Genomic DNA, 24,501 nt, shown 5'->3' with positions numbered 1-24,501 from the left:
ACTACAATGAGGTATCACCTCACACCATCAGAATGGCCATCATTCAAAAGTCCATAAACGATAAGTGCTGGAGAGGGTGTGGAGAAAAGGAAACCCTCCTACACTACTGGAGGGAATGTAGTTTGGTGGACCCATTATGGAAAACAGTATGGAGATTCCTCAAAAAACTGAAAATAGACTTACCATATGATCCAGCAATCCCAATCCTGGGCACATATCCAGAGAGAGCTCTAATTTGAAAAGATACATGCACTCCAATGTTCACAGCAGTACTATACACAATAGTCAACACATGGAAGCAACCTAAATGTTCATCTACAGATGACTGGATAAAGAAATTTTGGTATATTAATACAATGGAATGCTACTCAGCCATAAAAAAGAGTAAAATAATCCTATTTGCAACAGCATAGATGGACCTAGAGATCATCATTCTAAGTGAAGTAAGCCAGAAAGAGAAGGAAAAATACCATAAGATATTAGTCATATGTGGAATCTAAAAAAAAAAGAGAAAAAGAGGACACTAATGAACTTATCTACAAAACAGAAACAGACTCACAGACATAGGAAAAAATCTTATGGTTACCAGGGGAAAGGGAGTGGGGAGAGATAAATTTGGGGGTTTGAGATTTGTAAATGTTAACCACTATATATAAAAATAGATTTAAATAAACAAATTTCTTCTGTATAGCACAGAGAATTTTATTCAATATCTTGTAATAACCTTTAATGAAAAAGAATATGAAAATGAATATATGTATGTATATGCATGACTGGGACAATGTGCTGTACACCAGAAACTGACACATTGTAACTGACTGTACTTCAATAAAAAACAAATTCTCTGAAACTACAAACAAGCATTTTAATAATTTCATGGTTTAAATGAAGCCATTTAAGTCCTTGTATTACTTCCAAGGCTTGCTGATCGCCATAGAAATAAAACATGAATTTTCTACTCAATGTATATTCAATATTCTGAAATCAAAATTAATACCTGCAATATACAATAATAAAATGTAAAATGGCATAAGTGTCTTTGTACATTCTGTTCTGGAATGTGGAATTCTTTAGCTTAGAAAACAATGTAAATATTTATGCATTGCAGTAACACTGACAACATTTAACATTATATATATGGTCTTTCATGCACTTGCTAATGAATAATCACTATTTAGAATATTAGTTCTGTAGAAAATGCATACTTGGGTATCTTTTATATTATCACTTTTCCTTTTTATTTGAATGATTTCCAGCAGTGTGTATGTATGCAAAAATGCTCACATAAAGAAACTTTTTTGACCCCGCATTCCTCTCTAGCTACTGCACCATTTCTTTGCTCATCTTTACGACCAAACATCTGGAAACGGTTTTCCACATTTGCAGTCTCATATCTTCATCTCGTCTACATTTGCTCCCACTCCAATTAGGTATTCTCACCACACCACTACTGTAAAATCACAGACAATTTTTCTAAGTCATGAAAAGGGGTCTATTTTTCAAAATCAGCTTTGATTCCCAGTGAACATCTTTCGCCACCTCTCTTCAACACTTAGCCCCAGGGCCAGCCCATCCATATTGAAACATTTTCTTTACCTGGCTTCTGAGATATCTTATTAGTCACTTATTCTCGATCATTTTTATTGGTTATCTTCAATTTTCCAACTTTAAATCTATAACTCAGTTCTCTGATCTTTTCTCTCTACTGTTAACCCTTAAGTCATCTTATCACTATATGGCTTCATCTAAGACTATTATTATACAACAAAGTTTATACCCATCTAGTAACTCCTTCATCTGAATTCCAAACTTCTACCTGAAACTGTATAACTTGACATCTACTCTTTTAATTATCAAATGTGTCTCAAACTTATGTCCCAAACCGATCCTGTTTCCAACTGAAACTCAGGAAGACTCTTGCTCCCCCAAGCTCTTTTCCCCATGACTGTGTGTTACTCATTTCCTTTGTCCCCAAAACTTGGCAGCCTTAACTCTTGTTTTCTGTAACCTACATGCAGTCTATCTTACTTTTGGCTCTACCTTTGAAATACAATCACACCTTGTATATATCCTATCATTTCCTCAGCTACCACTGCATTCCCAGCCACCATTATTTCTCATATGGGCTAAAGTAACAGTCTCCAAGTTGGTTATCATGCTCTACCACTGACTTTCCTACTTGTTTCCTTGTCAGCAACCATGAGCAGTAGTTTTGCTGTTTTGTTTTGCTTTTTCTGTTCTGTTTTGTTCTTCCCATAGTAGTGAGGGTACTTCTTTTGGCATAAGCTGAATCAATTGTTAGCAGGCAAAGGACAAATTAAATCTCTTAATCTATCAGTTTCCCACATCATTATAATCCATGTTCTTGCCTTTGCCATCATTCACCTAAACTATGATAGTAGTCTTGTATTTCTCTGATACCATCTTCTTTGACAGCATTATTTGAATACCATCTTGATTTTCCATTAATTTCTTCTACCCTGCAGTAGTTGACTTCATAAGGATATTCTCTAGGTCTTTGTACATGGCACAAATCCCTTGCTTAATCTCTGAAAGGTTACAAGATAAATTTCAATATTCTCAGTGTTACCTTCTAAGTCTGTTATGCTCTGAACTCTGGCTGCTTTTCTGAACTGTGTTCTTTACCACCTGATACCCATTTACTACTGCAAGTAATACTAGAGCAATTTGAGATCATTAGGCCTCTCCATATTAACTGTGCTTTTTCATATTTAATTGTCTTTGTACTTAAATTTCCTTTTTCCTTCGTCACAAATTTCTACCTTCACTCTGTATCCTTTGACCACTAACAATACATTTTAAAATTACCGCTGTATATGCACATTTAGAAGACATCATACCCTCAGCTCCTTACAGTTTTGCTGAGATTTTAATGCATTAAAAATATAATTTATAAAATGGGAATATCATAGCAATATCTATATCCTGGTGTATATGTAATTCAGCTGATGTGCTTCTATAATTGCTTGGCATATTTTTAGGAGTACAATATAAGCTAAAATTATTGTTTTATCATTAAAATTTCTGTTTATGTATTAACTTATGGCAACTTGCAGTTTTATGAAAAAGTTTCTGTAATGCTTTTAAGATAAATTCTTATAAAGAGGGAATATTTATTTAATAAAAAGATTTTATAAATTAATTGGAAATAAAAGGATCATGGATATGAAGCAATACTTTGAGGAAATAGCCGATAGAAAAGGTAGATAATCCTCATTGCACTAAAAGGGAAAAGGGACTTAGAAGTGACTTTGAGAAGAGAAAAAAGCAAAGTAGTGGACGGCTCAGCACCATGGCAAGTGAGCTGTAGTACTTTTGAGAACTGGGAGGTCTAGAACTCTATACAACTTTCTCTGTCTAAATCCCGTGTCTCACCCCCAAAATATACTTAAGGATGTGTAGTATATGCAGGGACTGGTAATTGACTTTCTTTGTTGGTGTGTTTATTTGGGAGAGATTTTTCTGTCACTTATATAAAAAGGGCTGAGATCCAACTTTTACTCTATGCCAGATCAGAAATAAAACACAAAGCTGTGGATTTGGAGGATATGCATTCAGGCAGGGGAGAAAGCAAGAGCAGGAGATGATCATGAGATCCTGAGAACTCAGGCATTTGGAGAAACCTTGTACAGAACATAAATGGGGTTAATTTCAATCATATCTAGATCTCAGTTGTCACTGACTGCAGCTATATTCTGCATAACATTTACACTCACCACAATGGACTATAAGGTTTTATATGTGTCTCCCCTAATAAGCCATCTAATTTTGAAGAAAGGATCTGAGCATCTTTCTGTGTTTATATCAAAAATTATGGAATATGACACATGTGGCCAATCATACATATGTTTTGAATTTAAGCCTATGCATTGACAAATTCAAGAATAATGATGTGACCTCAGTCTCGAAACTAGTTTTCATCCATTGCTATGATTCTCCTCATAAATTCACTACCAACTTTTTGACCCTGCCAAATCCTGTTTATCTAGAAATGATTGCTGATACATAGCAAGATTTGTTTGAGTTTTATTCCCTGTGCATTGATAGTATCATTTTTAAAACCTGAGATATAAAATAAAATTGTAACAGGGCTTTTTATCTTCATATACAGAAAAGTTTAGCCTACTAAGAAAGTATGTTGGGAATACAACATTAGAAAAGCAAATTTCATAGGAATTGAGATATGGATTTCTTTATAATAAAATGGTGATACAAAATGAATTTTAACTTTTCCAGCACAGACTTGTGAATGTATATCTTTACCTCCAAATTAAAACAGTTCAGAAAAAAGTGATTAGTTTAGGAATCTTCAACAGTGTGTGCTACAGAGCTAATCTAATTTATAATTAGAAATAGAAAGTAGTCTAAATATGTAAAAGATTATATGGTGTGGGGTTTTATATTTTTTTGTTATGCTTTTTATAATATTGTCACAGTACTCAATACATGAAGGTTGATGCCAATATATGAAAATAAACACGGCTTATGTCATTTTTGTGACGATGTTTTCTATAGAAAGTAGAATATAAATAATACAATTTCTTCTCCCAATGACCAATTTCACAATCTTTTACTTACAGAAAAAAAAAATGTTTTAACTCTTCAATATTGAAAACAGTGACATAATTCAGTTTTGATCATAATGAGACCTTAAGTTGGGCACTACTTTTTATTTCCTCAGTATTTAATTTTACAAAACTTAATTTTATATTATTGACAAATGTGTGGCCACCAGGTCTTTGGATGTATTCTTTATTGAGTGACACTCTCTATTGCATGTGAATCTCTTATTTGGTGATTACGCTTTTCAAAGCCCTCTTATTCCCTTCTTCAACCAGTCGAGGCTCATGACACAAAAGTATCATTCTGGGGCTTCCTTTCACTGCAATTCTGTTAGTATACATTTCTAAATGTTATGTCTTTTTTTTTTTGTCTCAGAAAAATTCTGACCCAATTTTCTCCATTGTTTGGCTTGAATATAGCCTTATGTAAATTCATCTTAAGGGTGAATGAGGGTACAAAAACATAAGACAGGGATGTCTTATTCATGTATTCTTCCGTAAGTTGAAAATTACGTCTTTCTTAATTTTTCTTCTCATCTCTAACAGTGTGATTGATGGATATTTTATTGCCAAAGTTGAGGGTCATGTCTGTGTCATTCACATGCTTTACAAAAAAATTTTCAAAATAAAACTTAATTCCTTAGAACATTCTCTAACACCATGTACAAAAATAAACTCAAAATTGATTAAAGATCTAAATGTAAGACCAGATACTATAAAACTCTTAGAGGAAAACAGGCAGAACACTCGCAGACATATATTACAGCAATATATTTTTTGAACCAGTTCCTGGAGTAATGGAAATAAAAGCAAAAATAAACAAATGGGATCTAATTATACTTAAAAGCTTTTGTACAGCTAAGGATACCATTAACAAAATGAAAAGACAACCTACAGAATGGGAGGAAATATTTGCAAATGATGTAACTGACAAGGGACTAATTTCCAAAATATACAAATAGCTCATACACCTTAATGTCAAATAAACAATCGAGCTAATCCAAAAATGGGCAGAAGACCTAAACAAGCAATTCTCCAATGAAGACATAAAAGTGGCCAATAGGCACATGAAAACAATTTCAGCATTGCTAATTGTCAGATAAATTCAGATCAAAACTACAATGAGATGTCACTTCACACCAGTCTGAATGGCCATCATTTAAAAGCCTACAAATAATAAATGCTAGAGAGGGTTTGGAGAAAACAGAACCCTTCTATACTGTTGGTGGGAATATAAATTGGTGCAGCCACTATGGAAGACCGTATGAGGTTCCTTAAAAAACTGAAAAGAGCCTTACCATGTGATCTAGCAATCCCACTTCTGGGCATATATCCTGAGAAAAATAAAATTCAAAAAGACACATGCACCCCAGTGTTCATAGCAGCACTATTTACAATAGCCAAGACATGGAAACAACAATGTCCATCAACAGATGACTGGATAAAGAAGATGTGGTACATATATACAATGGAACACTACTCAGCCATAAAAAAGAATAAAATAATGCCATTTGCAGCAACATGGATGGACCTGAAGATTGTCATTCTAAGTGAAGTGGGCCAGAAAGAGAAAGAAAAATGCCATATGACATCACTTACATGAGGAATCTAAAAAAATAATAATAATAAGGACTCAAATGAACTACTTATTATTTATAACTTAGATGATTAATTTCTTGAATATGTGTCAGCACCTTTGACTGCCCTTTATGATTGTATTACTGCATTCTGTTGATTCTTATTTTGTAGCTGGCTTTATTCCTTTTATAACTATGTAAGTTTAAAAAACTAAAGCTCAAATCTGTTCTTAGAAACAATGATCAGTACATATATGTAAACTAAAAAACGGTGCAGTATACTGTATATATGTATTTACAAGCAATATAATGTATATGTACAGTCGAATTGTAATAATTCTAATAAAACTGAAAAAGAGAAAAAACAAAATAAAACTTATTTCCTATAGTAGTTTTAATTTACAAAGGAAAAATAAAAAACAAGATAGTACAGAGTTCCCAGATGGCATACACTCAGTTTCCCCTGTTATGAATATCTTACTTTGTTATAGTATATCTGTACAATAAATGGACAAATACTAAAACATTATATTTTTTTAGTTGAACTTAATGCCCCTTTTTTCATTTCAAGATCTAATACAGGATACTGCGTTACATTTTGTTGTCTTGTCTCTGTAGGACTCTCTGGCCTATGATCGTTTCTCAAACTTTCCTTGTTTTGATAACCTTAACATATTTCAGGAGTATTTGTCAGGTATTTGCAGAATGGGATTTCACTAATGATCTTTTTATGATTAGACTGGGGTTACAGTTTTTGGAGGAATAATACAGAGATAAAATGCCCTTGTCATCACATCATGTGAAGGCTGCATACTATCAACATGACTTAGCACTGTTGATGTTGAACTTGAGTACCTCTTTAAGGTTGTGTTTTCCATTTGTCCACTGCAAAATAGGTTTTCTTTGTTCCTCTTTTCCATATTGTATTACTTTATTTTTATTTTTCTATTTTCTACTTTAAGAATAATTATTAGAGAATTTTCTCTCTCCATTTATCTTATTATTATTAACTTATAATATTTTATACTCCCATCTTTTGATTTTAATATATTCTTAGGTTGAAAAGAGAGTCTGATATTTTGAAATGTAAGGTAGGCATTATTTGAATAAATTATTAACTCAGGAATTAAAGTTTTGACTAAAGGAATGAACATCCAACACCATGAACTGAATATAAATAGCTAAATAAATAAATCATAAAAAACTTTCCCATTGTATGTAATAATGGCTCCATGATGATCAAAATTTATCAACAAATGAATTGATACAGAAAAATTATAGGGTTGAAATATTCAATTAATTTTAATGCATACTTGTTTATAGTGTCATGCAAGTTTGAATACTTTAATGTGCTTTTCTTTAATTAGTTATATATCATTATTTTTTTCTGGCTGGAAAATATATAACAACTCTGTCTTGAGGTTAATTTATGCAAATATGCATTTTGTTTTTTCTTTTAAAAATCATAGATGATTTTATTGGTTATGTCAAGAATATAAGTGTTTTGACAAATTATACTGTCTAAAATATAAAATAGAGTTTACTATGGTTTATTTGTTTTGACAATATTTTTAAGTAATTTAGCTTATTTATAAATAAATAGCATCTTCAAGAATTTAAATAATATGCTATTACCTATAAAAAGTTGTATTAACTTGGTATAATTAACAATTTAGAAGGCAGCCCCATATTAATACATCTCACAACATGCTTTTGGGATTAGATGTGACCCCTGGTAATTCCACCCCTGTGAGTGTCTAACCCATAGTGAAGATGTAACAATTTAATGGAAATAATAAACCATCTAATAGTTAAAATATAACTGATTTTGTGAAGAAATATTATTTCTAGATATAATTAGCAACCAAAATGAGAGGAAAGTAGAATTAATGGAGAGTTCCAACTTCCATGGATGATATATAAATATATTTACATATGCACGTGCTTCAAGTATCAATGTACTTTTTTATTTGGTTTTAATAAAGTAGTAATTACAGAGGGATTGCTTATCAAAGAAAGCTTTAGGGAGCTTAATTACAGTTACATAAAATAAGCCTTTCAGTCGCTAAGTACAAATTGAGTAAGAAAATCCATCATTACATTTTTAATAATGTACTCAAATTGAAATGTTTAGACATTAAGCAATTTTCTAAGAGTAAGTCAGCAGGTTAAAAATTAGCATACTTCTTCAATGTAAGCTAATTTAGCTATTAATTTACATAATTTACTTAATGCAAGCTACTTTCTAAAACATTTCAATTTCTTAACCTTTAATGAAAATCTAATGTCTTAATAATAATATACCACTCTCTGAACATGATAATTTAGTGAAATTATCACATAAGTTGGCTTTTTGTTTTCAGCAATCGATGAGTTTCTACATTTTTATGAGTGTGTTCTGGGGAAAAAAAAGTGCCCCTAAAAGTATGAAATCACTTAAGATTTGAATTTGTTTAATATAGCACTATTCCCTTCTCAGAGTGCATACATTTCAAAGGAAAAAAGATCATATAAATAAAAACATGAATTATTTTTAAAAACTGTAACTGTTAATACTAGTTTATTTTTTAACTGGCTTATTTGTTTTTTTTTATATTTTCTCATTTCTCAATGGATATTCATTTTATATTTCTCTGGTAGAATATTTTAACTGTCTCATATCAGTTTTTGCTAAAAAAACAAAGTCAGGTAATTTACCTGAGGGTTAAAGTTAATCCCTTAAACTTACAGCAATCTCCTTTAAATTAATGTTACACTAGCTTCCCTTTATGTTATTATAACGAATCATAGTTTTATATTTTGTGTGCCCAATAGCATAAGTTATAATCATATTTTATTTATTTGTTTTTTAAAATCATATAGAAAAAAAGACGAGTTAAAGCAAAATATAATAATATTGATAAAGGTAATTATATAGGTAAATGTAAAAGCCAGTAAATTGATGAGTTAATGGAAGAATTGAGGTCAAAAGTAATAATTATGTACATTTTTCTTAGTCTGTGTTCAATGTGAATATGCAGATTTTTTTAAAACTCCAGCATAACTTTGGACATTCATAGAATTGGCATTTATTGAGTATTTTAACACGTTAGACATAACAGTAGAAAGTATTGGGGCAATAGTTATTTGTTGCACAACAAATAGAAATGGATACAGCAAATGGAAAAATGGAAAATAATTTATTTTCTTTAATAATTCTTAAATTCCTGCTCATTTTATGATTTTTATGACATTATATTTCTAAAGTCTCAACATTCCTATTGGCACTCCTTAGACTAGACCTAGTCAACTCTGGCCTAGATTTTTAAGTTGGTGTCTAAATCCCTTCCTTCAAATTAATATTCCAAGAGACCTTAATACTCACCTCTAAGGAAACTTCATACTGATTGCCTAGGCCAATAGACATGTTTGTTTGGTTGCAAACACGTGTTAAAGCCTTTAGGAAAAGAGAAAAATGACTTTGAGGGTGGCTCAGAAGCCAGTAGGACTGCCACTGCCATCAAAGTCCCAGAGGGTTGAACCCAATAGGTGAGGTCAACACCTCCTTGGCTCCAGAGGTTGGAGTCACTTAGTAATAGGGCTGACTGTTGCTCCTGAAGGCCAAGGTTGGTGGGCCAGGGGAAGCATCACCATGGTGGTAATGGCGTATGATAAACATACAAGCTAACAGAACAAAATTGAGAGTCTAGAGATATACCAAAATATCCATGGACAATTGCTTTTAGACAAGGGTGTAAAGACACTTCAAGGCAGTAAACAGTAGTCCTTTCAACAATTGGTGCTGGGACGACTGGATAGCCACAGGACAAAGAAGGAAGATGGACCTCCTCTCCCTAGTTCATATGATAAACAGAAATCAACCCAAAATGGATAATCCACCTAAACATAAGGGCTAAAATATAAACTTATTAGAGAAAAACACAGGAATAAATCTTCATGACATTGAATTCTGCAATGATTTCCTAGACTAAATGACACTAAAACTATAAGCAACAAAAGAGAAAATAAATTAGACCTCATCAAAATTAAAACCTTGTGAGCATCAAAAGAAATTACCAAGAAAGTACAAAATGACCTGCAGAACAGGAGAAAATATTTGCAAGACATATATCTGGTAAGGGTCTAGTATCCAGAATCGATAGAGAACACTTGCAGTTCACTGATAAAAAGACAAATAACCCAATCAAAAATAAGTAAACACTTAAACAGACATTTCTTCAAAGAAGATACATGGATATAAATAGAGAACAAAAGTATGAAAAGATGATCAATATCATTAATTGTTAGGAATATGCAAATCACAACCACAATGTGTTACAACTTCACACTCATTAGGATGGCTATATTCAACAAAGCAATAACAAAACAATATCAACTGTTGGTAAAGATGTGGAGAAATTAGAACACATATATTGTTGGTGGAAATGTAAAAATGACACAACTCTTGTAGAACACAGTTTTGCACTTAATCAAAAACTTAAACAGAATGACCACATGACCCTATAATTCTACTCTCAGGTATATACCAAAAACAATTGAAATTAAGTACTCAGATAAGTGCCTGTACAAGCATGTTCATAGCAGCACTATTCACAGTAGCCAAAAGGTAGAAATAGTTCAATGTTCATCAACGGGTAAGTGAATAAACAATTTGTGATATGTGTATACAATGGAGTATTTTTCAGCCACAAAAAGCAATGAAGTACTGATACATGCTACTACATGCTATGTTGTGGGTGAATCTTGAAACATTATGTTAAGTGAAAAGATCCAAACACAAAAGATCTCAGGTTATATAATTCCATTTATATGACATATCAAAAATAGATACATTCATCCAGATAGAAAGCAAACTGATAGTTGCCAGCGGTTGGGAGGAAGGAGGAGTGGGAAGGGATTGCTTAATAGGCATGAAATTATCTTGTAAAGTGAAGGAAACGTTTAGAACTTGATTTAGGTGGTGGTTGTAGAACATTGCAATGTACAAAATGTCAAGGAAATATACATTTCAACATGGTTACTTTTATATTCTGTGAATTTTACCTCAATAAAAAAAATTCTTGTTTATTTGAAATTCAAGTTTGACTGACTATCTTGTATTTTATCTGGCAACCTATATATAGTTCATATTATCTGCATCACTTATCAAAATGTTATAAAAATCAGGCACTTAATATTTTTTTAAAACAGCAAATAGCTTAATTTTGTCAGTCACTCTTTCAGTTATCTAAAATGACGTAATTATTCCATTTGCATATAACAGCAATTTTTGTCTTTTAGAAACACATATGCAACTACACAAAGCAGAGTTAAAGATCTTTGTGTTTACATAGAAATGATAAAAAAATCTACATAAAAGTCACTGCTGTCCCCTTGATTTTTGTTATTTAGAAACACTCTTCTTATTCACCTTCTTGTACTCTTATGCTTCATAGCTTACTTTCATTACTAATGCAGCATTAAATTAATAATATATAAATTGATTTCTTTTGAACTTTGATTTTACTTCAGCATCCCTAGCCACAACATCTATGTTTCTCATATTCTTTGCCTTTTGGTGTTTATCACATAATGCCATGGGACGACTCAAAGAGAAAGTATGGAGGCAAAACAAATAGACAACTGAAGTTTTTATTTTCTTCTTCTTTTAATTTAACAGAAGTGACCTTACAAACAGTATCTTTTTCCAACTGAATAAAAAAGATAGTGGTGATTTTTTGCAATCTCTTTATAGCAGGACAAAACAAAGCCCAGAAGAAATGCCTGTGCACATAAGCTATGTTGGAAGCACTGAGATGTTTATTAGACGGAGGACTGGGGTTACATGACAAGCATCTTAAAACATGATTTGAAGTGAAGCTCAGTGACTTTTCCCTGCAGGATGATCCTACTAATAGGAAGGCAGCATGGATCAAGTACTCTCTGCGCACTGTGGAAGCAGGGTGGCTGGACATAAGCACTGGCTTAGTAGAAACCATCGTATTCAAAGCTGCCAACTGTGGACTTAAAGTGAGAATGAGATGAGCTCAGCAATTCAGAGGGATCAAACCCTCTGGGTCCCTTAACTGAAGGAAAAATTTTTTTTTCCTGTAAATAATTCTTGAAAGCAATGGAGTGAAATTTAGATTTTTGTAACTCCTTTAAAATGAACTTAATTTCAGTAAGATAGCACATTTGTTTTGCATTTCCGTTTCTCATAATCTCTGTGGACTTGATTAATATGTTAGAAAAGTAACCAAATGTCTGTCCTATATTTAAATACAGAAGTCATGAGTCTTTAACTCAAAAATCAATTTTTTTAAATATCACACACAATATATTTTGCAGAAAACCAATCTTACCCTCAAGAATGAATTCAAATCAATAATTTAACTTAGATACAGTAATAATCAAAAGTAAAGTAATAATATTAGTAATGTTGGTCTACCTAATTTTCTGAACTTTGTGATAAAATGCACTAAATTTGGGAAATCAGGTTATATGTCTTTTAATAATAATAAAGACTGCATGTATCTTTAGTTCAGTTTGAGCAGAGCTCATGCAATACAAGGCATTGAGTTTTTAAACAGTATTGGTCATTAGCTGTTGTTCCCAGGAAGGGTACACTGAAATACCATGGCAACACAAAACCAGAGAACATAATTCCAACATGTACTCTGATCAGAAAGTAACAACTTCTTTCAGAAGGTACGTGACGCACCCCTTTCACTCCCATAACAGAAAGAATGCTTGATGCTCGTTAGCAAACCCAGGTGTCAAAGAAAAAACATGAGCAAGAATTCTTACACCGTAGAACCAAAAGGATACAGTGAGTGTCTTAAGACGTAAAACAAATACAAGCCACCGTTTTGCACAATGCAAGGTTGATAACTGAAGTTTGAATAGAAATTATTAGATGTTGCTGAGTAATTAGAGTTGGCTGGTTCATTTACTATAAAACATACTGTAATCCTAAGCCTGCCTCTACTTAACGTTCAGGCCAACCAGGTAAAGTTGCTGTTCAGAGATTTAAATCACATTAGGTGGTTACAACAAAGAAAAATTACAACAGAATGCAGAAGGTAAGACTGCTGCAGGTTTTAAAGCCCTGGGGTGGAGGTCTAGTCTATGTTAGACTGAATAGTTTAGGCTTGAGAAAGACAGAATGGTGAGGGCTTGGGAGACAAGCTGCTCTGTGTGACTGAAGTATCTAAGGAGTGGGGAAAGGGGAAGAGTGATGTTGAAAAAAAGAGACACACTTTGATAGGCCTTAGATCCTGTGTAAAATAAAACCAGAAAATAATGTGGAGTCATTGAAATTTTACATCAGCAAACTGACCTGAATGAACTTGTATTACCAAAGACTGCTCGTCCTGTAGTTTGGAGGAAATGGTGGAGCTGTGTGTCAAAAAACTAGCAACAGCAATAACAAAACAATGGTGAAAACTGTGTCATGTCAGTGGCAATAGAGGTGAAAATATTAGTCTCATAGACTTTAGTGAGCGATAGGATGTAGGAAAAGGTAAGAAGAGAATCAAATATGATGTCTAAATTTCTGAATTGCTCAGCTAACTGGAAGGTGGCACAATTCAATGAAATAGGGCAAACAGAGGGGAAGCAGATTTAGTCTGGGGCATGTTGAGTTTGTGAGCCCTGCTGTTCATGCAAAATTAATTCACTCAAAAGCACGATGCTCTATGTATGGACTAAAATCTCAGCGGATTAAAAAGCCAAAGGTTTACAGCTTATTTTTATTACATACTCATTATGGATAAGAGGTGTTCTCGTCACTCCAGTTGCTTACTTATTCCAGCGGGATCCATTCTGAATTTAAATGTCTCATGGAAAGAGAATCAGAGGCTTGAATTAGTCCTACAAGAGGCATGGTTTCAGGGGCACCATGATGCACATGTTGGTGCATCACATTTCAGAAGAAACCTGGCCTGGGATCATCTATTGTTTTCTCATAAGCTTCTTTTCTGGTCCCCTTGTCATTATATTTTCCTGCATAAGTCACAGTAGTTCTTAAGAGAGGGGGTCTCTGCTTGGGTAATGTCAAGTTCAGTCAAATATGCTCCATATTTAAAAGTCCAGTAGTAAACCGTATAATTTGCATTCACAATTTCAGGTATTTGTTTAAAAGTAAAAACTTTGAGCTTTCACTGCATCATCTCTTACTTTTGGAGAATTAGATTTATCTCAATGTATTTATGCTCTAAAATTCTACTGAATTACCAGACAAGATTTCCTTATCCTTCCAGGTGAATTCTTCTTTGGAGTATTGTTCTATTTCAATGTACCTGACTTGAGACAAGCTCAGTGCAGAAGTGCCATTATTAATGTTAAACATCCAAATGGAAGCATTCAAATTTTAGACATCTTTACTCATAGGTCTTTAAGATTGCTATACAGAATAGCTTCCCTCCTCCCAGTGGCCAGCTGTGCATTCTGTTGAACAGAGTACCATGCACCAGTTAGTTACTAACCCGAGGGAAGCAGAACACTGTGCACCATTTACTGACCCCATGGGTGGACTCCAAACACTTCTGCCCATTGTGTCTCGGTATTGGAGTCACCAAGATAAACACAACACAGTCAAGCACTGAATGGAACCATGGTTTACTCACACAGAAAAGAGACATAGTCAGATCAGCTTCAGTAGTGGGCATCAGTCTCTCATGGCCAGAGGGTATCTCCTGGCAGCTGACAAAGGACAATTGCCTATTTGCCTACACTCACCCCTCCTGAGTCATGGGAGAATGGTGGAAGGATGCTGACTTCTCCCTTGTGTGGTCTGAAATACTGAAAACTGGGGACATGCCTGAGGGCCTTAGGCAGAAAAAAAGAGCATACAATGAGCTTGAAACAGAGAAAGATATTCTCACACAAGGCATCACGCCTGACACAGGCTGTGTGGGTTCTTTATTTCTTGGTAAGGAAGCTCCAGACCTAAGGCCCATTTTTATGTTGACCAAACAGGGCTCAGAAGACTATCACATACGCCTGTATTTCCCAACACATTCCAAGTGAATACTAAAAGAGTTTTTAAGACACATGGAAGACCCCCAGTAGAATAAGATGGCCTGTGTGTGAATCAGGATCTGCCTCCTCCTCAATGTCTGATCTGACAAGTTAACTAAATTCTATACCTCAGTTTCTTCACTTTTAAAGAGAAAATAATATCCAAAGGATGTTGTAAAGACTAGATATGCTAATTTGTGGTAAATGCTTAGAATTATGACCGACACATAGTAAGTGCTAAATAAAATGTATCACAACCCAGTAATTATTATTAGTATTTTTAAAATTAAAGGTGTAGTCATTTGCCTTTCATGTAAAATTAGATCTCAAAAGGAATCTTCCTGGAAAATAACATCTGACAAAAGATGACTGGCTGTAAATAACAATGAGAGTAAATAGTTGCCAATTTTATATTATAGTATTATGATTAGCCGTGAATTTCTCAGTATTACACTGCTTACTTCAAGTTGTTATTTATTTATTCACTACTACACCCCTGTATTCATGGTACAGCATACACCACGTTATTTGTCATCACCCACAAATCCACTCCAAATTTTCATTCTCTGGAGCAAATAAAGACACAAAAGCAAAGAATGAAATTTCAAATATCATTTCTAAAATTAGTTATTGGCAAACTGTCTCCATGTGAAACTTGTAAATACATTCTGGAAATGAATTTGCTTGTCCACATACTCTAAGTTTACTGTGTTCTTCTGTCAAACTAAGAAAACAGTTTAGAAAATATCTGATATTTGGTTATGATGTACATTTACTTAGATTACTTAAATTTTAATATATTCAGTAGTTAAATTTTTAAATGTGAGGGAAAAATTACAATAATTATGATGTGCTATTGGATCTTCAAGAGTATAATTTAGTAAACATGGAACAATATTTAAAATTTGTAATTAGAAGATAAAAACATTGATATATAAAAACAATTTTTAAAAAAGCAACTTAAAGTGATTTTAAATAGTATTGTGAATTCAAAGCGCAATGTATTTTTTTAAAATACGTAAGTTCAGAAATATCTGAGACCAATAAAAATATAACATATTGTATTAGACATACAAAAAATATTAGATATAAAAATGTAAAAACATCGGTTTTTCATACGGGACACATGGACAAGATTATTGATACATTTCATTTATAGATGAAGATGATGAAAAGACATATGATTAAAAAAATAAAGTATGAAAAACGTTTCATAGCAGAGCGAAATGTGATTTTGTTTGAATAAGTGAGCTGCAATGCAGAAAACTGTAAAGGTGAAGTGTCTCGTGCACTGAAGCATTAGTGAGACCTGTGATAATCTTCATGTACTAGTAGATAGATTAGTTATCATCTGAAGAGACCCTGAAATGTCAGGAGAAATTCTGTGTAAGATTTTTTTTTTTAACCTTTCAAAAGCAGGCACAAGTCTTTCAGGGTGGTGTGCTTACATGACAATCAAGTAGAGAGCAGGGGACTCCTCAAGGAGTAACTGCTGCGAAACTAACTTGCTGATAATTTATAAAAGTTACCTAGAAGCGTGGTGAAATTTAAACTCAAATAATACATTACAGTTATAGAATGTTGAGCCACAAAGGAAGAAAGGTTGGGTAGACATCATAAACTACTCGTCATTCACATTACTAATGACAGTGATGGTCGGCATCAGGGGAGGAAGCCAAGGTCTTTAATTTCAATCTGGGAAAAATCAAGGGTCAATCAAGGCAGTGCATAAATGCTCATCCATCATCCAGGGTCAGTAAATCCAGCCTCTGGGGGAAAATATTTCACATATAGTAAATTTACTTCAAGTTGAATATTGGTAGTGGTAGGTAAAAGCATTAATCTCAGGGATGCTGAGATTTTATTTTAACTAAGAAAAAAAAAGTTACCAGATAATAGGTGTATTTTTTTTTCAGTGCAGATGTGATATTTTAAAAAGTCAAATCACTACTTCTAAGAAAGAATGGTTTCTTTTGTAAATAGGTTCTTAAAGTTTGCTATTTTCTGTTTCATAAAAACTTTAGAAGACATGCAAAATTCTTTGTTCCAGGGAATGTAGCTTGTTTAAAGACTATGGGAAGAAAAATAGTGTATGAGTTTAGCATGAGGACATTACAAAGCTAGGTTTGAGAAAAGGCTTCTCGTGTAAAGAATTGAAATTTATTTTAAGATTAATGCCATATAACATGACCTTCCCTCCCTAAAAGTTCACTCCATATATGGAGAATGCTTGGAATGGAAGGGGAAAAATAGGGGCTATCTCAGTAAGCAAGAAATTCTGGGCTCTGAACAGCAACTACAGAGATTTAGAAAGGGAGGGTAACTGATCCATATAAAAGGCGTTTTCAACAAGTCAGCACATTTTGGCTTAAAAATGAAAATTGAGGCTGCACATTTTGTTTAACACGAAGTAATTCTTTAAAGAGAAAACTGAAACAATATTAAACACAATCCGTGCATTTCTAGTAACTAATCAAATACAACCTCCACTTAAATAGACACTTCAGAAGATAAAATGCATCAATAAGAAAAAACATAAAACAAATGACTAAACAAACAATAAAACCTATGTGCAAACTAACAAGATGTGCATTGACTTGTATTTATAATAAGAGACCTTGATGGTAAATCCACCAATAAAATGGGTGGGATGGAAAAGCACCAATAAAAAATCTGGAACAGCTAACTGTCACCTGTGCCCAGTTATCCCTACATTAAAGAACCCTTGTAATCGCATTGGGTCTACCCGAATAATCCAAGATGACCACCTTATTTTAAGGGTTAGTACTCTTAATGCCATCTACAATCTTAATTCTCCTTTGTCATAGAACATAACATATTCACAAGGTTTGGGGTATAGGATATGGGCATCTTTTAGGGGTGGGAGTAGAATAAATAAAACAAGTATGTTTTTATTTGAGGAACAAAACAGTGGAAATATTTTAAAAAATGAACAGTTAGTGAGATGAAAATAAGGACTGAAATGCAGGATTTATTCTTACAAAGGATGAATCTCTTCCTTAGAGATCTCTTAAATATATTTAGACTACCAGCTCAAACATCACCAATTATCCCCAAATAAGATATTTAAAATTTCTACTCCAGTAATAAGCATTAATTATGAATTGCTTAGTTAAATAATTAATTACTTTTCAAAATTATTTATTAATTGAACATCTTCTTCTCTAATATTATGAGTAAAAGATGAGTGAGTAATAAAATTTTGCTTTAAGAAATTTACCAGTTTATGGAAATATTATGACTTAGTCAAAATACAGTCATCACACAAAGAAGGAATTTTAATTCCATTGAAAATGAACAATATTGACAATCCTAAATTCCTATGCTCCCAAGAAAGTAAACATATGGCAGCTATTACGTGCAGTTTGGACCATTGCAAGGCACTCACTCTGACTCCTCATATACTGTAGCTAGGAAGAAAATGATGTATATTTTAGCAAAGACTTGCTATGGCTCATTATCAAACACTAAATGGCACAGGCAAGGGAGGTGCAGTAGGTTCAACAGATGTGAAGAGGCAGAAGTGTCCACATCTTAACCCCTGATGCCCGAGAAGATCTATGTTAGGTGTAAAACGGAACTCTGCAGATAAGTTAGACACCTTTAAATACAGAGATAACCCTGAATTATCTTGGTGTGCCCAATCTAATCACATAAGCACTTCAAGGCAGCTAAATTTCTCAGTCCGGAAGCATGAGACTTCTGGCAAAAAATGAAGTCAGAGAGATTCCATGTGTTGAAAGGGTTTGGTGCATCATGGCTGAATCTGAAATGAGGTCCCATGTGTAAGGATTATAGAGAAGCTTCTAGAGCTGAGGAAAGCCGTAAACTGACAGTAAGGAAGCAGAAAGCTTATTTCTGAGCTTTAAGGAACCAGATTCTGCCAACAGTCTATGTGACCTAGGAAGAGAATTTTTCCCAGAGCCTACCTGTACCAACCCAGCCAGTCTTGATTTTGGCTATCTCAACCTTTGAGCAGAAAAATTAGTCAGGCCAAACTGGACTTCTGACCTACAGAACTACAAAACAGTAAATTTGTGTTGTTTAAAATCACTGAGGTTTAAAGAATAATATCAATCTTAAAATAAAATCAAATAGAAATCAAATAAAAGACAGAAATGCACACATCCTTAATGGAAGTATAATCATTAAATGAAATAATACTAAGCAATAAAAAGGAACCACTTACTGATGCAAATAACAAGAGATGGATCGCAACAATATTATGCTGAGTGAAAGAAGCTAGAAACCGGAGTGCATACTGTAAGATTCCATCTATAAGGCACTCTAGAACACGCAGAGTACATCTAGAGTGATAAAAAGCAGACCACAGGTTGTGGGGGCCGGGATGGAAGTGAGGTTTGTTGGAAGGGCATAAGGAAATATGCTGATGTGGTAGAAATATTTCGTATCTTGATTGTTGGTGTGGTTACATGGGTGGATACATATTTTCAACTCATCAAACTGTGCAACTTAAATAAATAGGAGATAGTTTATAATATTATACATAGAAATTGATACATTTTTGTTATTCCACCCTCCAGACTCCTTTCCATATAGCAAAAAAAAAATAGTATCTCTTTCAAACAATAAATTAGGCTCAATTCATGCTTTAAAAACTTTCAGTGCTTTGTCTGAACACCTTCAAAAATAATGCTATTTTTCATCAGCTCTCCACATGCCTGCCACACTCAAGTAATAGAGTGATTTCATTTATTTGAAATGGGTGACATCCCCTCAGCCTAAATCTTCCTTTCTAGGAAAAAAGTGCTTTAAAAACAAATCATCTCTCCTTTTTTTTTTTTTTGCCCCTTCCATGCATATATCATAGGTTGTATTTACATCTTCCTTTAATTAATCATACACCTCGGTATATTTCACAGTAAGCTGAGTGAGTTAAACTGTTTCTGCATTTTTCCTATCAGTATATATTCAGTGTTTAACACATTGCCAGCCATATACTCTTTAAAATATATTTGTTGATTCAATCAATAAAAAGATGAAGTGAAACATATTATTTTAATTATTCCCAACTCTGCTTGGTTTTATTGGGGTTTTTTGCTTTTGTTGTTTTGCCCTCATCTTATTTATAATTCATCCGTGCAAAGTAATAAGCATCTTTAGGTCAGAGGCTATGTCATAAGTCTTTACCACTATGTAACCAGGACCAGACACCTAGACAGACAATGAATATTAAAACATAAGGAGATGAAGAGATGAATATAAACTGTAAGCCAAAATGTGAATTTAAAAGTCATAATTAGGCTTCTTCTTCTTTAACTTTGCTTAATTTGTTTTTCAAATTCCTCTCTCCAATATGGAATTAATTAAAATACATGCAAAACAAAAACATTTGCAATTGTACTCTTAAATAGCTTACGTTTTAAAGTAAACAAAAATGGCTATAAATGTAAGCAATTTTTATCATCTGTGGGTATAATATACAAAATATTATGGAGTATCAATTTAAAATAAAACATTATCAATCTGCTGATTCATATTGATATGAAACCGTTTTGTTGTTCAGTGAACCTTGATTAGAAATTAATTATTAATCTCAAGTGATTTATAACTGACAGAATAATAGAATTGGAAAATGATAAAATTAACCTAATTGTTTTACAGAACATGAGTATCATTGCAAGGCCTTAAATACCAGGGTAAGTAAAATGTCTCCCAGTATCACAAGAATATAACTTTTTAGAAATATTTTCTAAATTTTTAAGAAGTGAATTAAAAAAAATCAACCTAAATTTTAATCTGATATGTTTTATCATGCTGATAAGGATTCTTTACTTAGTTGCATTAAAGCAGTTTATACATTTTCTATGTTACAATTATATGGTCAAGTGTCCACGATACCTTGTTTATTTGGACACTGATTTTATTAACATCCATCTTCAAGTGTAATGTATTCATGCATTCAGTATCAGTGATACACCCTGAGGAATTTGAGAGATTTACAACAATGATAATGACTATAGTGTTCTTTTTACAAGGAAATGTCATACCATAAGTGTGTCATTTAGAATTCTACATTGAATAAGGTCATCACTGAAAGAGAATTTTTATTTTCTTTTTTTAGAAAATAACCTCATAAACATCTTCAAATTTCTATGTTCTGATATAAAAGCACTTCTTATTAAAATATGAACTTTTAGTAGGTCACTCTTAAGTAGTCTTGCAAAGTAAGGGCAATGGACACTATGACCACAAGAGGCCAACGCATTCCCAGGAGGAAACAATCATAATAGGACAAAAATTTCAATCAGGAAAGGCTTTTAGAGTGTGCATATACGATGGTATCAATTTATTACTTTAAAACTGTTGAGTCCTTATTATGATCCAGGCATGATTTTATATGCAGAAAAAAATTAAAGCCAATAAATAAATACATACATAAATAAATAGATTCTATTTGAATAAGTGATACAAAATTTGAGAAGTAGAGTGTTCTCTGAGAGCATATCTAAGGTAGCTTTAGATTAGGAAGAATGTAGCAAATTTGTAAGGAAAGCCTTCCACTGGAAAGTACCATGTAACCTGTATACTTCATGATTCATATAATTTACATAAGCGGCAATGAGGGATGGGATGGGTGCCATTGTGTTTGAAAGTCCTGAAGGGCACCTAAAAAAGTCACAGTATTGGAACTACCAGATCTCCTAGATTTAAATTTAATTAATGAACTGTTTCAGCTTTCTAACTTTAGGCATGTTGTATGTACACTTTTATTAATGATCACTTATGTCAATACAGTGCAAGTTTGAAATGGTGATACCTGAACTCTGTTGTTCTGAACTCCCAGTTCAAAAGCTTTAATATATACAATTATTAAACTCACCTACTGGATGATTTTTAAAATATAATTCTAAGGTCTAATTTGTATATAACAAAATGCATCCATTTTAAGAGCAATCATTTATAATTATTGAGAAGTATACATTTTCAGGTAACCACTACTCCATTCATGCTACACAAATATCAATTATCAGGGAGGCTTCTGACTGTTCTGTGATTTTATATGAGTAAGTTCATGTGTTATGGAATGAGACTCTGGGTCACCTGAAGCACAGCAAAGCCAGTCTACCTGGTTGTGGTGAAGAAAGAACAGTGTTTATTTCGGGGCATCATGCAAGGAGAAAGGGCAGCTAGTGCTCAAAAGACCAGAAGTCCCCACAGGCTTTTAGGAAATGGTTTTTAAAGGCAACAGTAGTGGTGAGGGTTGCAGGGTGACTGATTAGCTCCTGGACGTTATTTTGATTGGTTAGCGGTGAGGTAGCAGGGTGGTATTTGGGGAATCGCAATGATAATTTTCTGGTTCCAAACAGTGTGGGATCTAATGCTTGTGGTCAACATGCTTCCTCTTCCTGGTGGGGGTTTTAGTATCTACAAAACAACTCAAGGATTTGGCACAGGGTATTATCGATAGCCCTTGAGAAGGAACTAAGTGTCCATCACTTTGTTTTATGGCTAAACTATTAGTTTATCTTGCCTGACTACTTTCCTTTGTTTCTGCATTTTCTCAATTCTCTGATTAAATCTCCTCTTTGGAGTTCTGGGAACGCCTAGGAGGTAAAGCTTTCTACAAACAAGAGACTGGGGGAAATAGGGATGGTCTATTCCTGGGGTAGGCCCCACAGGGTTCTGCTCAGTTTCACATGGGAGGGAATTCTCCATGGGGCTCTTACATTTCCTCATATCATGCAAGCCAGGCACTGACTACCTTATGTTCCAGATTAAATTTTTCAAGATGTTTATACAGCAAATACCTTGGAAGAAAAAGAGTATCTCCCTTCAGAGTAAATAACAGGCACGTTTACTGTCCAGTATAATAAAGGTGATGCGTCCCATCGGGGAAAGAACAGACGTGTGTATTGCCCATTACAGACGACTCAAGTTCCCTAAGCTCAGGCTCCCTCCCTGTAATACAACTGAGTGTCATCTGACCCACCCGTCATACCCCCCTGGGAACCTGGTCTCAGGAAATGCCAGGCCAAACACTGATACTCTGCCTCCTGCTATGTGAGTGTGGTGAACAGCAAGCTGAACTTCACCTCCAACCCTGAAGACTTCTTTCTTCTAGTGTCCATTAGAACACAAGGAAGTGAAATCTCCAACCCCTGACAGTCTGTGACAGTTTTGGTGACAATGATGGGGTGCTGAAAGAAACATGGCTTTCTGGAAAAGCAAGTCTGAGGGCCTTACAGACTAATTACCTGTATTTGAAAGAAGGCCACGGAAATAGGTAGTGAACATGTTGATCAGATTCTATGCTCAACCAGGCAATGACTTGTCCTTGAATTTATTGTCTTCTAATGAGGAGGAACTGGGAAGATGGATATGGCAAATTATGGGAAAGAAGGTTCAACACAGATGCTGCCAAAATATAACTCTGCATGTGCTAACTGTCTCTGGGATTGGAGATCTTTATGAATCATCTGGCGATTGGTCTCAGGTCCCCCTAATTTACCAAAGAGGACAAAGATTTATTTTAGGTGGGAATAACTTCCTGACTCATTTTCAGATCAAATTACAGACACACATTGAACTGTATACAAAAGGAGGAAAGTTCATGACTGCTACAGGCAGAAACTAGACCAATTATTAGAACTTCAGATGGTTTGTTTGGGGATGGAGTGTGTAGTATGTGTTTAAGAAAAATGCAATGGGAAAGTGTAATTGCTGAATCTCCCTTATAGTCTATCACATCTACAGTGTGTCAGCTGAAAGGAAAGAGCAAAAATCTCACAGGGATTTGTTTTCTTTTTTCCCTTGGACGTTCTTCCACGCATTTTTTGTTGTTTATTTCTTTTCTTCTCCAGTGGGACCTAGTAGATACAAGGACATTGTTGTCTTCTCTGAGAGATTCCGCTGAGACAAATTCTTACGGGGAAGTAGAGATGAGACATTGACTAGTAACTGCTTTTATTGCCCCAAATTGGGTTTACTATGCTGATTAAATTGACTACTGATTAATGAGAAACACAAAGAAATGTAGACAAAATCTTACAGTTAGTCCTTCTCTACCCTATAACACATCCCAGTCGTTATTTTGTCCTAAGGGAAGGGCTTAAGACACATATTTTGGGAATGGGACTGCAAAAGCCTAGGATTTAGCACTTCTAAAATGTCTTATATTAATGTATGTAAAAGGGAGAACTAATATTAAAGGAATTCTAAAAATGATTTATTGTCATATTAATTTTAATTAGGGAAAAGAGGTAAGTAAAAATCCACTTGCAAAATATCCATTCCAGCTCTCACTTTTTTCTGAAGTGTTTTTTAAACTATAAAATTACAATACAAATTAAAATTTA

The sequence above is a fragment of the Vicugna pacos genome, chromosome 14 (assembly GCF_048564905.1).
Source record: "Vicugna pacos chromosome 14, VicPac4, whole genome shotgun sequence".
Lineage (NCBI taxonomy): Eukaryota > Metazoa > Chordata > Mammalia > Artiodactyla > Camelidae > Vicugna > Vicugna pacos.
The sequence above is the reverse complement of the archived record's forward strand: the minus strand, read 5'-3'. Positions refer to the sequence as shown.